At 34.0% G+C, this 17,645-nt stretch overlaps 1 protein-coding gene and 1 long non-coding RNA gene across 3 annotated transcripts in view; one reads left to right on the top strand and one right to left on the bottom strand.

The window, feature by feature from the left end:
* LRATD1 (LRAT domain containing 1) overlaps nt 1–17,645 on the top strand; it is a 912,369-nt gene that overhangs the window by 219,244 nt on the left and 675,480 nt on the right. The window lies entirely within an intron of this gene.
* Nucleotides 1–17,645, bottom strand: part of LOC126933860 (uncharacterized) — a 281,689-nt gene that overhangs the window by 105,914 nt on the left and 158,130 nt on the right. The window contains exons 2-3 of one of the 2 annotated variants that reach the window (XR_007718748.1): nt 16,474–16,577; nt 1,865–1,955 (exon numbers count right to left, since the gene is read on the bottom strand). This is a non-coding gene — a long non-coding RNA (uncharacterized LOC126933860). The remainder of the gene's footprint in view (nt 1–1,864; nt 1,956–16,473; nt 16,578–17,645) is intronic. The other variant, XR_007718749.1, reaches the window with a different exon arrangement.

Here is a 17,645-nt window from a genome sequence, read left to right as displayed (position 1 = left end):
TTCTCTTAAAGGCTATAATTGAAATGATATTACTCTTGTATTAAACACACACACACAAAACAAACAAACAAACAAACAAACAAACAAAAAAACTAACCAGCCAGGCACGGTCACTTATCCCTATAATCCCAGCACTTTGGGAGACCAAGGAGGGTGGATCTCTTGAGCCCAGGAGTTGAAGACCCGCCAGGACAACATGGTGAAAGCCTGGCTCTACAAAAAATACACAAATTACCTGGGCATGGTGGTATGCACCTGTCCCAACTACTCAGGTGGCTGAGGTCGGGGAATTGCTTAAGCCCCCGAGGTCAAGGCTGCTGCAGTAAGCCATGATAGCACCATTGCACTCCAGCCCAGATGACAGAGTGGGACCCTTTCTCAAAACATAAAAATCAAAAGAAAAGAAAAGCTTGAAAATAATAAGTATTTGGAAGGTAGGAATTGAGATGATAAAATGTTCATTCAAATATTAAAGCTGTGTGTGTTCTTACTGTTATCATTAGAAATTAATTTTTTTTTTTTTTTGAGACGGAGTCTTGCTCTGTCCTGCAGGCTGGAGTGCAGTGGCGCAATCTCAGCTCACTGCAACTTCCGTTCCCAGGTTCACACCATTCTCCTGTCTCAGCCTCCCGAGTAGCTGGGACTACAGGTGCCTGCCTCCATGCCTGGCTAATTTTTTTTGTATTTTTAGTGGAGACGGGGTTTCACCGTGTTAGCCAGGATGGTGTTGATCTCCTGACCTCGTGATCCGCCCGCCTTGGCCTCCCAAAGTGCTAGGATTACGGGCGTGAGTCACCACGCCCGGCCAGAGATGAATTCTTAAACTCATCCACTCCTACACCCAAAATAAGATAATGAGATTAAATATCCTTCCCCAAAACAAAGCAATGAAGATTTCTGTATCTTTTGAGAACCGTTAAATGATTTATAATGCAGTATGGATTATAAAGAAACATGATGTCTAGTTTGTGTCAAAAAGGAAATATGTACCTCTAAAAATATAAAGTGACATGTGAAGAGAAAATTCTTCCTGAATATTGTGAGTTTCTTCTCTCTGCTAATTTTAGAGGTGTTACCACACTCAAAACCTGCCTTCATTCAAGATGCAGTGATTGCCAGTGTTGGAATCAGATGGTGCAGATAGAAGTGTGATGAATGTGTACCAATAACATATTTTAAAATCATTTTTACTAAAAATATTCTTTGTAAGACTTAATTAACAACCACAGTTCCCAGTTTACACATGAGATATAAACAGAGAATATAGTTTGAAATCTTTATTGCAAGTTTGTATGGAAATTGGATGTTCTAATGAAGATGGTTGTACAAGGCAATATTCTAGTTGGACAGCTTGACAGCAAGGGAAGTAAACTAGGAGAGGAGTGGGTGGCAGATGTGATCCTGTATCATCCATGACCTTGTGTAAAACACTTAACAACTCCATCAATAAGTGGGCCGAGTCACCCTAGATTCAACATTCGTTCTGTCTTACATGGTTGGCTCTGAGAATGCACTGTAATCAGTACTGTAACTAGGTTGTTATACCTGGGCATTTGCAACCCAGGAACAATAGATAGGAAGAGAGCATTCAGCTAATTCTAAAGTCCTGCAGCACCAATGGCTTTATGACTCTGTAGTAAACCCACGTTAGTTTCATGTCATTCCCCAACAGCAGGGCTCTCTGCTCTGCCTGTTTTCCCATTCTCAAGGTGCCAAGCAGATTAAGAGCCACAGAATCACAAATACCTGCTTGGCAGTGGGAAATGCTCCCGCAGACCAAAAAAATATTCTTGTTCTCACGGGGAAAGCACGTTTGAGGTCTTTTAAATTCTCCCCTTGGAAAAGTAAATTCTCCCTCACTTACCCTATAAAGTACTTCCATATGTTCAACCGGCTTTATTTCCTAGCACACATTCTGTGGTCTTCTCCATGGTAGGAACCACTTAACTTCGGGACTGGCATAGAATTGTACACAATGAATAGGGAAAAAGGAGGAAAGAAGAAATTTAAGAAGAAAATACTTTAGCTTTGATGCCCACATTGCCATTTGTTTGCCCTGAAACCCTGTCTTTCCCTTCTGCTTGTAATATTAGAAATATCCCAAAATAACCTCTGTGTAAAAAGATCTATTAAAAACCCTTTGTATGTCAATTACCAGATTTAATTTTAAATAATATAGCAATGCTATGCTGTATGCTATGCTGTAGGTATTGTAGGGAAGGTAAGTATTATCTTCTTTATAAGTCAAGAGACAAAAGCTCATAGAGTGTAACATTGGGTTACATATGCTGTGCTACTTGTATCTATTTAGCTTTCAAGGTTCTTTTTCATCTGATCTCCATCAGGATGTTTGAACTGAAGTCCCAGATCATAATACTTTGTTGAATATCTGAACAAACAATTTTAAAAAGAAAAGTTAATTCTGTTCCAAATATTGCTTCTTAGCTTTAATTATGCTTTGTATATATACCTTTTCTCCATCTAGATGACAAATCCCTAGGTTATGCCATATTTCCAAACAGCTAACAAAATCTGATTAGAAAGAGGTACTGAATAAATAGCCATTCTTTGATTGTTAAAACAGAGGGCAAAACGCGATAGAGAACTATGAGGGAAAGGTATATAATTTAAATCTATGCTGATTCAAATGCTTAACAGAGACATGGAAACCAGCATGTTTTAAAGTTCAGTGAGGATTTGCTGCCTTACTTATCTCTTCCTTGGGCATACATCAATATCCATACACATATGCAAAGAATTAAAGTATGTTTAATCTCTGCCTTATGCTATAGGTTGAGTGTCTAATCCACAAATCTGAAATTCAAAATGCTCCACAAGGGGGCCGGGTGCGGTGGCTCAAGCCTGTAATCCCAGCACTTTGGGAGGCCGAGACGGGTGGATCATGAGGTCAGGAGATCGAGACCATCCTGGCTAACGCAGTGAAACCCCGTCTCTACTAAAAAATACAAAAAACTAGCCAGGCGAGGTGGCGGGCGCCTGTAGTCCCAGCTACTTGGGAGGCTGAGGCAGGAGAATGGCATGAACCTGGGAGGCGGAGCTTGCAGTGAGCTGAGATCGCACCACTGCACTCCAGCCTGGGCGACAGAGCGAGACTCCGTCTCAAAAAAAAAAAAACAAAAAAAAAACAAAAAAAAATTAACAACAAACAAAATGCTCCACAGTCCAAAAATTTTTGAGTGCCGACATGACAACACAAGTGGAAAATTCCACATCTGACCTCATGTGATAAGTCTTGACAGTCAAAATGCAGTCAAAACTTTGTTTCATGAACAAAATTATTAAACATATTATTTAGAATTACCTTCAGGCTATGTGTTTAAGGTGTATCTGAAACATAAATAAATTTTGTGTTTAAACTTGAGTCCCACCTCCAAGATATTTCATTACATATATCCAAACATTCCAAACATTCAAATAAATATCCCAAACAGTTCTGCTCCTAAGCTTTTCAGTAAGAGATACTCAACCTGTATTATAGTTGTGTCCAGTGATTTTCTCTTTAACTGTGTCTTCTATTTGGCTATCAGCATGTTCTTTCTATAATTATTTCTGCAATTCTCCCTTGTTTCAATATTCTCAATGTTACCGAGTGGGTAAAGGATATTTTAAATCCTTTCTCATCCACAGAACTTGTCATTCTCAAAATATTTAATCCATTTCTATTCTTCTCTGCCTTCTTCCTGTGCCCAAGATACTTTTCATTATTTGGGAAACTTTTTCTATCCTTAAAGGTCAAACTCAAGTGTCCCTTTTTTTCGAAAGATTTCTCTGGGCGAATTTTATCATTTTTCTCCTGTAATATAGAACTTGGTATAGGCCTTTATCATTCATCTTTTTTCTTTGGAAAGATTAATATTGTGCTTGAAATATCATCTGTGCTCAATAGCTATATGTAACTATATAAAAGTGAATAAATTATCTGATAAATTAAGCAGTTTTCCCTTATTCGTGTCTCATTTTTATATCCCACAGAATGATAATTTCTTCAGAATATACTGAGTCCCTTTTAAGTGATAATTTTTAAGTAACTACATTACTAGGATGATGAGGTTAGTGTAGTAAAACAAGGTTAGTGTAGTATAGTGAATTGTTTCTTACCCATGCTACAAAGAATTGGATTTTGCAAGGTCAAGCAATGTTGAAGAAGATTACACACTATATGTCCTATATGTCTCTTCAGATGTGTCCATTAGTACATAAAAGGCTAAATAAGGCTCACAGTAGTGACTGTGTTTCATTTCTTTTCACTTTTTTTTTTTTTTTTTTTGATACAGGGACTCCCTCTTTCACCTAGGATGGAGTACAGTGATGCAATTACAGCTCACTGTAGATTCAACATCCTGATCTCAAGCAATCCTCCCACCTTGGCCTCCCCAGTAGCCGAGACTACAGGCACACACCACAATGCCCAGCTAATTTTATGATTATTTTGTAGATACAGGGTCTTGCTATATTGCCCAGGCTGGTCTCAAACTCCTGGACTTAAGCAACCCTCACATCTCTGCTTTCTAAAGTACTGGGATTACAGGCATGCACCATTGTGCCTGGTCTCATTAATTTCTACATCTGTTTAAATATGTTAAAATTGTTTCATATTACCCACATTAATGTGTAAAAGACACACCAAAAATTTTCTTTATTAATGTAAAGCAAAGACCATTATTAAGTTGCCTTGAAGGTTTTAGTTAAGAAGGAAAATTAGAGTTATAGATTCTAAGCCCTTATGTGAGCCAGCATTGGCTTAAGTACAGCTCATGTCATAAAGTAACCAACAACTCTATGAGGGACTCAAGACTGACCATTATAAAGAACACGTGACCTAAAGGGAGGAAGAGAAACTCAGGAATTACTCAAAGTCACCACATTTTAATTGGGGAGACTGGAATTGGTTGCTATTGTTTTACATTCTGTTCCAGTTGATAGAGAGGTTGCTATTGTTTATTTTCATGTTGCATCTCATATTTTTAAAGTTTCCAATGTGTCTTTGCATTTTAAAGTAATTTATTTGCATTTGGTATGTTTTTTCTTTTTTCCGGAAACAATCCAAATTAAGAGCCATTCTGGCTTTTTTTATTTTCCAGAAGGGCAAAGCTACATTAGGTACAAAAACATGTTTTTTAAATCATTACTTACAGAAGAAAAAGTGACAACCAAGCATTTTATAAAGCTTCAGGATAATATGCTTAAGATATTAAAAACAACGGCAAAAGCATTTCAAACTTTGATGAGATTAAAACAAATTATAAATTCAGCATCTAAACAACATGCCTATTGGGGATTACCTAGAGTGGCAATAATTTTTATGTATAATAATAATTTTAATAAAACATACTGGGGAAGGCAAAGTTTTCAAGCTTAAACATTAATGGTGGAGATAATGTGAAAGCTTTGATTGTATTTGTATTTTTCTTTGAAAGTCTCTGCACTAAAATCACATTTGAAAGTAATATGTAAAAATAAATAATAGGTTTAAAATAATACAAAATAATATGTGACAAGAATAAAATTCCAGTTAAAAGCCTTACTGGGTTTACTTTATTTTTGGGAAAGTAAATTTTATCTTCTGGGTTTTAGTCTTCTTGTGGCCAAATATTCTCCGGCTGTGTCAGTCAAAGCGCAGCCTTCACCTGCGAACCTGCTGGACCATGCTGTACTCACAGGTGAGATGCAGCAGCTCTAGAGAAGCCACTTGAGAGAAAGAAAGAAAGCCAGAGGGTGGCGAAGGGCTTCATTCCTATTGATCTCTAGCCCCTAACAGTGCAGTTGGCAAATAAATTTGGACAAAATAAATTTTAGGGGTCAGCGGTCCTCTGAAGCACAGAATGGAGCAGAATGGAGAAAGGAAAGGCAAAAAATAGATCTGCGAGCAAACTTGGAAATGAGCAGCATACTTCCCTATCGTTATAAAATTACTGTTCTGATCAATACATGCTCGTGATAGTAATAATCTGCATGTACCAATGACTTTACAAAGCATAATAGCATTTTCATTAATTTGTCCTGACAAATAGGTGAGGTCGTTGTCATTAACAAGCAAACATGCTCGGGGAGGGGATTTGATTTATATAAGATCACGCAGAGGCACAGTGTAGGATCTTAATCCAGACCAATCTCTCCTCTCTCTGCTTGTGCTTCTCTTTCACACACACATCTCCATCTGTTAGAGATCAATATCTCTATTCTCTCTGTCTCTCTCTCTGTTCCTCTCTCTCTCCCTTTCACACATACACACACACATCTCTATCTCCATCTCTCTCTATCTTTATCATCTCTCTCTCCAGTAGTAATGCTTTATGCCATATCGTTTACTAATGGCCAAGAAAGATATGAAAAAATACTTAACATCAGTAATCATGAGAAAAAATGCAAATTAAAACCACAATGAGATATCTTATACCAGTCAGGCTGGCCATTATTAAAAAGTCAAAAAGTAATACATGTTGATGAGGGTGCAGAGAAAAGAGAATGTTTATACACCGTAAACATTGGGAATGTAAATTAGTACAACCTCTATGGAAAAGAGTGTGAATATTTCTCAAAGAACTAAAAATTGAACTACCATTTGATTCAGCGATCCCATCACTGAGCATCTATCCAAAGGAAAAGAAATCATTATATCAAGAAGATAACTGCAGCCAGGTGAGGGGACTCAGGTTCGTAATCCCAGCACTTTAGGAGGCCAAGGCAGGTGGATCACGAGGTCAGGAGTAGGAGACCAACCTGACCAACATGGTGAAACCCAATGTCTACTAAAAATAAAAAAATTAGCCAGGCGTGGTGGTGCGTGCCTGTAATCCCATCTACTCAGAAGGCTGAGGTAGGAAAATCACTTGAACCCTGGAGGCGGAGGTTGCAGTGAGCTGAGATGGCACCACTGCTCTCCAGCCTGGGTGACAGAGTGAGACTCCGTCTCAAGAAAAAAACAAATAAATAAAATAACTGCACTTGCATGTTTATCACAGCATAATCCACAATAACAAAGATGGGGAATCAATCTAAATGTCCATCAATAGATGATTGTATAAAGAAAACAATATACATGTATATATGTGTACAATGGAATACTGTTCAGCCATAAAAAAGAAGAAAAACACAATATTTTGCTGCAACATCTATGGAAATGGAGGCCTTTATCTTAAGTGTAACAACTCAAAAACAGAACGTCAAATAAGATGTTTTCTTGCACTTGTAAGTAGGAGATAAATAATGTGTACACATAGACATAGAGACTGGAATAATAGACACTGGAGACTCAGAAGGGTGGAAGAGTGGGAGGGGATGCAAAATTAGTTAATGGGTACAATGTATTTTATTCAAATAACATTAGGCTAATGCCCGGACTTCACCACTATGCACTATATCCATGTAACAAAATTGCCTTTGACAGAGGTAAATTAAAGGTAATTTACACAAATAAAAAATTAAATAGTGCCAGGCATGGTGGCTCACGCATGTAATCCCAGCGCTTTGAGAGGCCGAGGCGGGTGGATCACCTGAGGTCAGGAGTTAAAGACCAGCCTGGCCAACATGGTGAAACCCCATATCCACTAAAAATACAAAAATTAGCTGGGAATGGTGGTGCACACCTGTAATCCCATCTTCTACGGAGGCTGAGGCAGGAGAATCGCCTGAATCCAGGAGACGGAGGTTGCAGTGAGCGCCATTGCACTCTAGTCTGGGTGACAGAGTGAGACTCGGTCTCAAAAAAAAAAAAAAAAAAAAAATTAAATAATATTTATAATACTATAAATATATCTCAATGAACGATTTTAGCTGCATTTAACAAATTTTGTTTTGTTGCATTTTTATTTATTATAGGTGATCTTATTTTCTTATTTCCCTTGTGATTTATTTTCAACATGAGTTGTTTAAAATATATAGTTTTATTTCATGTTATAGAATTTTCTTTCTCTTACTAGTTGATAGTTTAAGTGTATTCAGAGAACATACTGAAAATAATACCAATTATGTTAAATGTATTTTAATTTGTTTTATGGACCAACAAGTTATCTGTATTTTTGTATATTCTATATGCATGTAAAATGTATACTCTTTGTTGTTAAGTGAAATATTTATAAATGTCAATTATGTTAAGTTGATTGATACTTTGGTTTATGTCTTTTCTGTTGTTATTGATTTTGTCTATTGTCGTGTCAATACTGAGAAAGGAATCTTGAAAACTTCAACTATCATTCTGGGTTTCCCTACTTTTTCCTTTTATCTGTATCATTTCTTGCTTCAAGTACTTTAAATCTATGTTAGTAAGTGCATGCACAGTTAGAATCATTATACCTTTACTTTGTCATTGTAAAATGTTCTTTTAATCGTTGGTGATATTTCCTTTTCTGAAATATATTTTTTTCTAATCTTAATATAGCCATCCCAATGTAGTTTGATTAGTGTTTCTATAGTGGTTTTATTTTCATCTTTTCATCTGTAATCTATCTACACCTTTATGTATAAAGTAGATTTATTTTACTTATTGTACAGTCTGACAATCTCTGCTTTATAATAGAAAGTTTAAATTATTTCATTATGTATTTATTGAATGTAAATTTACCATCTTTCCATTACTTTTCTTTTTGTCCAATCTCATTTTGTTCCTTTACCCTTCTTGTATTGCTTTCTTTGGGGCTGAGTATATATCTATATTTCATTTTGTATATTATCTTATTAACTATAATTATATTTTTTTTCTAGTATTTAAAATATTATATCTTATCACAGTTTAACCTAAAATAACATTATGTAACTTTAGGATTTCAAGCATAATAGAAAAACTTACAAGAATATTATTACATCCCCCTTCACCTTGTTTGAGTCATTGATACATTCATTTTACTTCTATATATTATATAAAAGCTACAGTGCATTGTAATTGATTTTGCTTGAAAAAGCATTGTTTGTTCTTTTTATTTCTTTGCTGTGGGAAAATACGCATTGTATTTACTGTCAACTATTTTCAAGTATATAGTTCACTGGTATTAAGTTCATAGGTAGGTATGTTTTAACTGCTGGGACTTAAGTTTATAAAATGGAGAAAACAACATATGCATCATGGAGTTGTGGGAGAATAAAAAGAAAATATGTTAAATCTTTGGCATTTTATTTATTTATTTATTTATTTATTTATTTATTTATTTATTATTTGAGATGGAGTTTTGCTCTTGTCACCCAGGCTGGAGTGCAATGGCACAATCTTGGCTCACTCCAACCTTTGCCTCCTGGGTTCAGGTGATTCTCCTGCCTCAGCCTCCCGAGTAGCTGGGATTACAGGCGCCCGCCACCATGACCAGCTAATTTTTGTAAGCATTTTATTAATGGTATGATTTTTATTCACCCAACGACAGGTACTAAAATTATAGACAGAGTGCATAAGATGTAATGCTCATCATTTTAGTTTCTAAATTATTATTAAGACTATTACAAAATGTTCTTTGACCACTTTCTCGCAGTTTTAAGCTCCTAGCATTTTTAATTTTATGATTTTTATGAAATACAGTATATACTGCCTTGATATATTTTGCATGATTATCTAATGTTATTTTATTTAATGTGTGTATATCTTGTCTCTGCATCTAGATATTAAGTTCAAATACAAACTGAGTGTAATCTTACTTCTGCATAGCTATAATCCTCTGAACAATATCTAATAACGTATTTCTCAAAGTGTTTGTCTGGGAACACCAGTCCCTGGTGAGGCTTCCTCTGAATGAGATTCTGTAGTCAAATCTAAGTTTAGAAACTTTCATATGCTGTGAGTTTTATAGGTTCACACCATTTGTTAACTGATTAAAACTTCTGGCATCCAGTTGTCCTTATAAGTAATGGAATCTCATGATTTATGTGCTTTTAAATTTATTTCATTGTTTTCATAATTTGTACATTTTATCAAGTTAATAAAACGAATTCTATAAGTAATATAACAAACTATTTTATTTTGCTTCTCCAAATGTACTAAAGAATTATATTTTGAAAGATCTTACTTGACATTAAGCTAAAAATCATGTATCCTTTGATAACAAACTTGCCTTTTAGTTTACCAGTTTACTTAATATTAGGAGAGGCAAAGAATGAGAAGGTAAAGCAGGATAAGTGCAATTTCTTCTTCATGGGAGACCCTGTGTTATATGTAAAATTACTGCTTATTGGATGGAATGTAAATATTTACTATATGCAGTCTATAACATTATATATACAGCAACATATAGAAAATGTGTTTTTCTAAGGGTTTCATTTTGCTACTGTTATGAAATTAACAATGTCCTCAACAGTGTCACTGAAGTATCATTACAATCAGCAAATTAATGATGACTCTATGTATAAACTGAAAACACTACACCAGTGCACAGTTTACTTAAAGCAAAAAGACTAGCTTTTATGGTGATTACTTTCTATTTGTATAGCTGATTCATAATTTTATGTGATATAATAAAAAATATACTATATTTGGACAAAGAAAAGCTTGATTTGCCATTTTTCAGTTATGTGACCTTGACTAGTTTACTTAACTCTACTCATAGGTTTCAATTTCCACATCTACTAAATCATGGAGTTGGATTTCACCTGTAATTCTTCATTAAGGCCAAATACCAAGCAACTGGCCATAGTGAAAATGAATAGTTATTCCAAAATAGGGTCTAATCTAAACTATCATTGGCAAAGGTAGTTTTTTTTTTTCTTTTTTTTTTTTGGTAGTATGACTTGATTGAGGCAATTAGTCATAAGAAGTAAATATGGGCCGAGCACGGTGGCTCATGCCTGTAATCCCAGCACTTTGGGAGGCCAAGGCAGGCGGATCACGAGGTCAGGAAATCGAGACCATCCTGGCTAACATGGTGAAACCCCGTCTCTACTAAAAATACAAAAAATTAGCCAGGCGTGGTGGTGTGTGCCTGTAGTCCCAGCTACTTGGGAGGCTGAGGCAGGAGAGTGGCATGAACCCAGAAGGCAGAGCTTGAAGTGAGCCGAGATTGTGCCACTGTACTCCAGCCTGGGTGACAGAGTGAGACTCCGTCTCAAAAAAAAAAAAAAAAAAAAAGAAGTAAATATGAAAGGTACTTAAATTTAAATAACTTGAAATTTGGGGTATTATGTCCTCAGTATGTGACATGGATACATATGCTGGCAACTTTTAAAATTTTACCTTATTTTTATTGATATATAATAGATGTTACATATTTAGGGATACATGTGATAATTGGACGCATTCATATAATTATAAATATTTGTATTTTCTTTATGCTAGAAAACTTCAAATTAATCTCTTCTAGCTATTTTAAAATATGCAATAGATGATTGTAAAATATAGTCAACCTACTGATTTATCAAATACTAGATCTTATTTTTTTCTGTCAAACTATATTTGTTTACCCATAAGGTAACCTCTCTTCATCTGCTCCTCCCAGCAATCTTTCTAACCTCTAGTAACTACCAATCTACTCTCTACCTTCATGAGATCCACTTTTTTTAGCTCCCACATATGAGTGAAAGCATGCAACATTTCTTTCTCTGCTTAGGTTATTTTTCTTACTATAAAAGCTAGTTCTTTTTATGTTGCTGAAAATGATAGGATTTCATTATTTTTATGACTGAATTACATTTTGTGTGTATATCTATATTGCATATTCTTTACGCATTCACCCATTGATGGGCATGTAGGCTGATTTCATATTTTGGCTATTGCGAATAGTGCTGCAATAAACATGGGAGTGCAGATAATTTCTTCAACATATTGATTTTGTTCCATTTGGAAACTTACGTAGTGGTGGAATTGCTGGATCATATGGTAGCTCTATTCTTAATATTTAAAGAAACCTCCATACAGTTTTCCATAGTGGCCGTAATAATTTACGTTTCCACCAAAAGTGTATGAAGGTTGCCCTTTTATCACATCCTCGCCAGCATCTGCCGGCTCCTGTCTTTTTAATAAAAACCATTTTAACTGAGATGAGATGATATTTCATTGTGGTTTTGATTTACATTTCTCTGATGATTAGTGATGTCGAGTATTTTTCATATGCCTGTCAGTTATTTATATGTCTTCTTTTGCAAAATAGCTATTCAGATCATTTTTTCCATTACATTATCAAATTATTTGGGTTTTGCTTTTGAGTTATCTGAGTTCCTTATATATTTTGGTTATTAATCCCTTGTCAGATGAATAGTTTGCAAATATTTTGTCCCATTTTGAAGGATGTTTCTTCATCTGATGATTGCTTTGCCGTGCAAAATTTTTTAGTATATAATTTTATTTGCCTGTTTTTGTTTTTGTTGACTGTGCTTTTGCAGTTTATCCATAAAATCTTTGCCTAGATCAGTGGCCTGAAGTGTTTCCCCTATATTTTCTTCTAGAAGTTTCATAAATTGGGATGCAACATTAAATTATTTAATCCATCGTGGTTTGATTTTTGCATATAGTGAGATATGAGACTAGTTTCAGTCTTGTGCATATGGTTATTCAGTTTTGCAGTACCATTTATTAAAGAGACATTTCCTTTCTTTTGTATGTGTGTGGTGCCTTTGTCAAATATCAGTTGGCTGTAGGTTTGTGGATTTGTTTCTGAACTTTTTATTATTTTCCTCTGGCCTCCGTATCTGTGCTTATTCCAGTACCATGCTGATTTGGCTATTATGTGTTCTTTTCCATATACATTTTAAAATTGTTTTTCCTATTTCTGTGAAGAAAGTCACTGGTATTTTGATAGAAATTTCATGGAATCTGTAAATTGCTTTGAATTGTGTTATCATACTAACTGTATTAATTCTTCTAATTCATGAACATAGAATATGTTACCATTTTTTGCATGTCCTACTTAATTTCTTTCATTGATGTTTTATAGTTTTTCTTGTACAGACATTTCACTTCTTTGACTAAACTGATCCCGAGGTATTTTATATTATTTGTAGCTGTTGTAAATAAGATTGTTTTTCTGATTTCTTTTTCAGATTGTTTGCTGCTGATGTATATAAATGGTATTGATTTTTGTATGTTGATATTTAATTCTATAACTTTACTGAATTTCTATATCATTTCTAAGAATTTTTGCTGGAGCTTTTGGCTTTTTCTAAATATAAGATCGTGTCATCCAAACAAGGCTAATTTGACTTTTTCCTTTACAATTTGGATGCTCTTTATTTCTTTCTCTTTTCTGATTGCTCTGGCCAGGCTTCCAGTAATATGTTAAATAAAAGTGGTGAAAGTGAGCATCCTTGTTCCGGATCTTAGAAGAAAGGCTTTCAATTTTACCCCACCTGACATGTTGTTAGCTGCATGTTTGTCAATATGTTATTTATCATTTTGAGATTTGACCCTTTTCTACCATGTTTGTTGAGGATTTTTGTCATAAAGTGATGTCGAATTTTATTGAATGCTTTTTCAGCATCTATTGAAATAAACATATTGATTTTGTTATCGGTTTTGTCACCCTAATGTGTCAAGTTTATTAGTTTGCATATGCACCATCCTTGCATCCCTAAGATGAATTCCATTTGATCATGGTAAGTGATTTTTTTAATGTTTGGTTGAATTCGGTTTGATAGTATTTTGTTGAGGATATTTACATTTATGTTCATCAGTGATACTGACTTGTAGTCATTTTTTGTTGTATACTTATTTGGTTTTGGTGTCAGGGCAATACTGGTCTAATAAAACAAGTTTGGAAATATTCCCTCGTCCTCATTGTTTTCTTGAAGAGTTTGAGTTGAATTTGTATTCGTTGTTTTAACATATGGTAGAATTTAGCAGTGAAGGCATTAGGTTATGAGCTTTTCCTTGCTGGGAGACATTTTATTACAGTTTTGATCTTGTTACTCATTATTTTTGAGGTTTGTTTAGGTCTTCTATTTCTTTATGGTTTAATCTTGGTAAGTTGCATGTGTCCAGGATTTTATAAATTTCTTACAGTTTTCAAATTTGTTGATATACAGTTTATTGTAATAGTCTCCAGTGATTCTTTGTATTTTTCTAGTCCCATTTTCTGTGTCTCCTTTTTCAATCTGATGTTATTTATTTTGGTCTTCTCTCTCTCTCTTTTTTTTTTTTTAGCTTATCTACCAAATAATTGACGCCTTTATTATTATATAGTGATCTTCTTTGTCTCTTTTTATAGTATTTGATTTGTGTTCTATTTTATCTGTTATAAGTACAGCTACTCCTTCTCTTTTTTGGTTTCCAGTTGCATGAAGAATTTTTTCTCACCCCTGCACTTTCAGTCTCTGTGTGTCACAACAGGCGAAGTAAGCTTCTTATAGGTAGCATAGTAGGATCCTGTTTCCTTATTCAGCCACTCTATGCCTTTTAATTAGAGAATTGAGTCAAATTATATTCAGTGTTATTATTAATAAATGATGACTTACTATTGCTTTTTGGTTACTTGTTTTCTAGGTGTTTTGTAACTCTTTCTTTGTTACTCAATTATTTATCATTTGTCGTTAAGTGATTTCTCTGGTAGTACATTTTATTTGTCACTTTTTATTTTTAGTGATTCAACTATAGTTCTTGCGTTATTGTTACCATGAGGCTCATAAAATTCATCTTATATATATAACACATTATATTAAAAAATGACAACTTAGATTACCAAGAAAAGGATACAAACAATGAACAAATTGAAGAAAAAATCTACAGTGTAACTCTAGTTGCTGTAAACAGCATTTAGACTTTTTATGTTGCATAATTTTATGTGTTTGTATGTTGCCTATCTCTTAACTAAATGCTGTAGCTATTGTTGTTTTTGATAGACTTGTCTTGTGGGCTTATTTCCAGAGTTATGAGCAGATTGCATACCACAATCATACTACTAGAGTATTCTGGGTTTTCCTGTGTTCTTAATTTTACCAGTAGGTTTATACCTTCAAATATTTTCTTTTTTCATAATAGTCCCATCTAATCTTTTTTTATTTTCAAGGGATACATTGTAATGCCTCCTCTTTGCTTCTTTTATTTATAATTTTATTTATTTGAGTCTTCTATATTTTTTTCTTATTTAGCCTAAGTGTTGATTTATTTTGTTAATTAAATAAACTATTAATTTACTTGTTCTTAAAAATATCTTATTATTTATTTTATTTACTTCTCCTTTAGTATTTATAATTCCCTTCTTTATCCTATCTTTGGGCTTCATTTGTCCTTCTTTTTCTAGTTCCCTGAGTTATAAAGTTAGATTGTTTATTTGAGATTTTTTTTAAAGCAGGCATTTCTCACTACAACTTTTACTTTTCGTATTGCTTTTGCTGAATCACATACATTTGGGTATGCTACGTTTCCATTTTTATTTGTTAAACTTTAGAAGGGAGAAAACACAATGAGAAAAAATAGTGTCATCAGTAAGTGGTGCTAGGAAAACAAACATTTGCATGCAAAAATGAAATCAAATGCGTATCTCACATTTTATACAAAAATGAATTCAAGATGAATTAAAGATTTAAATGTAAGACCTGAAACTGTAAAATTCGTGAAAAAAATATAAAGAAGAAACTTCTTAGCATTGCTCTGGGCAATAATTTCCATATAGTACACCAAACACTCAGGAAACAAAGGCAAAAGTGGACACTGGATTGCAACAAGCTAAAAAGTTTCTGCACATCAAAGGAAAAAATAAAGAGAGTCAACCTACAGAATGAGATAAAATATTTGCAAGCCACATATCTGATAAGGGGTTACTATTTAAAATATGCAAGGAACTCCTACAACTAAATCTCAGCATAATGATAATAATAGTCTGATTGCAAAATAGGCAAATGTCTAGATAGAAATTTTTAGAAGAAATGCTTATGACCAACAGGTAGATGAAAAGGTTCTCAATATCACTAATCACCAAGGAACTGCAAATCAAAACCACAATAAAATATCAATTCACACCTGTTCAAGTGGCTACTATCAGAAAGATGAAAGATAAGTGTTGGCAAGGATGTGCAGTAAAAGGAATCCTTGTACTCTGTTGCTGGGCATTCAAAATGGTTCAGTCAGTATACAAAACAGTATGGAAGTTTCTAAAAACACTTAAAATAGAAATACGTTATAATCTGACAACTATAATTTGGGTATATTTCCAAAGAAAATATGATCAAGATGGAAGAGACATCTACACCCTTGTGTTCATTTTAGCATTATTCATAGTAGCCAAGAAATTTAAAAAATCCAAATGCTCAACAAAGGATTAAAAATATATAAAGAAATTTGGGCATGTATATTAGTATTTCATTGTGTATACACACACACACTCACACACAGACACACTAACTAAGATTAGTAGGCCTTTAAAAACAAAGGAAATCCTCCCATTTGCACAATAAATCCTTGTTGAAGACGTTATGGTAAGTCTTCTGAGCTGGCAGACATTACGCTAAGTGAACTAAGACAAACGTAGAAAGACAAATACTACATCATCTCACTTACATGTGGAATCTACAATAATTAAATTCATAGAAACATAGTAGAACGCTGGTTACCAGAAGCTGAAGGAAGGGACACATAGGTCTCTTCAAGGTGGGACACGGATGTTGGTCAACGTGTACAAAGTTTCAGTTTTGCAGAATGAAGAAGTTCTGGACTCCTAATTGTAAAACAATATTACTACAGTCAACTATATTGTATTGTATATTTGAAATTTGCTAAGCCAGTACATCTTATGTGCTCATAACACATACACGCAAACATGCACAGAAAATAGTACCTATGTGAGACATGAAATTATAGATATGTTAATTAGCTTGATTGTGGTAAACATTTCCCAATGTATAGATATATCAAGTCACCAAATTGTAAACCTTAAATATATAAAATTTTTAGTTGTCAACTGCACTTCAATAAAACTGGACAAAAGTCAATTTTTTTAGTTAAAAGATTGAAAAAAAAAGTTAATTTTTATCATGTATTTGCCATTTCCAGTGCTCTTCATTCTTTCCTGTAGTTATTTTCCTGTTTGGTACCAATGTTCTTCTACCTGAAGAACTATCTTTAACATTTTTTTAATATAGTGGATCTATCAACAATGAATTCATGTGTCTGAAAAAAAAATGCCCATTTGTCTTCAGTTTTAGTATAAGTTTTCTCTGGTAAGAAATTCTAGTTTGGCAGACTTTCCCCTTCCCCCAGCACTTTAAATATGTCTTTGTCTTCTGGCTTGCAGAATTTTTGACAAGGAATCTGTGGAAATTTGCATTTTTGTTCCTCTCTAATGTGTCCTTTTACAATCAGGCTGCTTTTCAGATTTTAATCTTCATCTCTATTGCTTCAACATTTTTAATATGATGTGGGTGCTTTGTGACTTTTTTGGAGTCTATTCTTTTCATTTTATTTAACATTGTGTATGTGTGCATTTATAATTTTATCATTTTTTAAAAATGTTGTAACCATTATTCTTGAAAATTTTTTCTGCACCCCCTTTTTCCCCTTGTGGCTCAAAATCGCTCATATATGAGACCATCCGATATTATTTCCCAGGTTACCGAAGCTCCATTTATTTCCCATTCATTCTTTTCCTGTTGTGCTTTAGTTATTAACTTGTATTGCTTTGTTTTCAAATTAATTACTCTTTTCTTCTTCGGTGATTATCTTATTCAAACCATCAGTAAATTTTTCTTTCTATTTATTTGTTTATTTATTTATTTTTTGAGACAGG

This window comes from Macaca thibetana, chromosome 13, assembly GCF_024542745.1.
Source record: "Macaca thibetana thibetana isolate TM-01 chromosome 13, ASM2454274v1, whole genome shotgun sequence".
In the NCBI taxonomy this organism is placed as follows: Eukaryota; Metazoa; Chordata; class Mammalia; order Primates; family Cercopithecidae; genus Macaca; species Macaca thibetana.
Note: the sequence above shows the minus strand (reverse complement) of the source record. Positions and strands in the feature narration are given on the sequence as shown.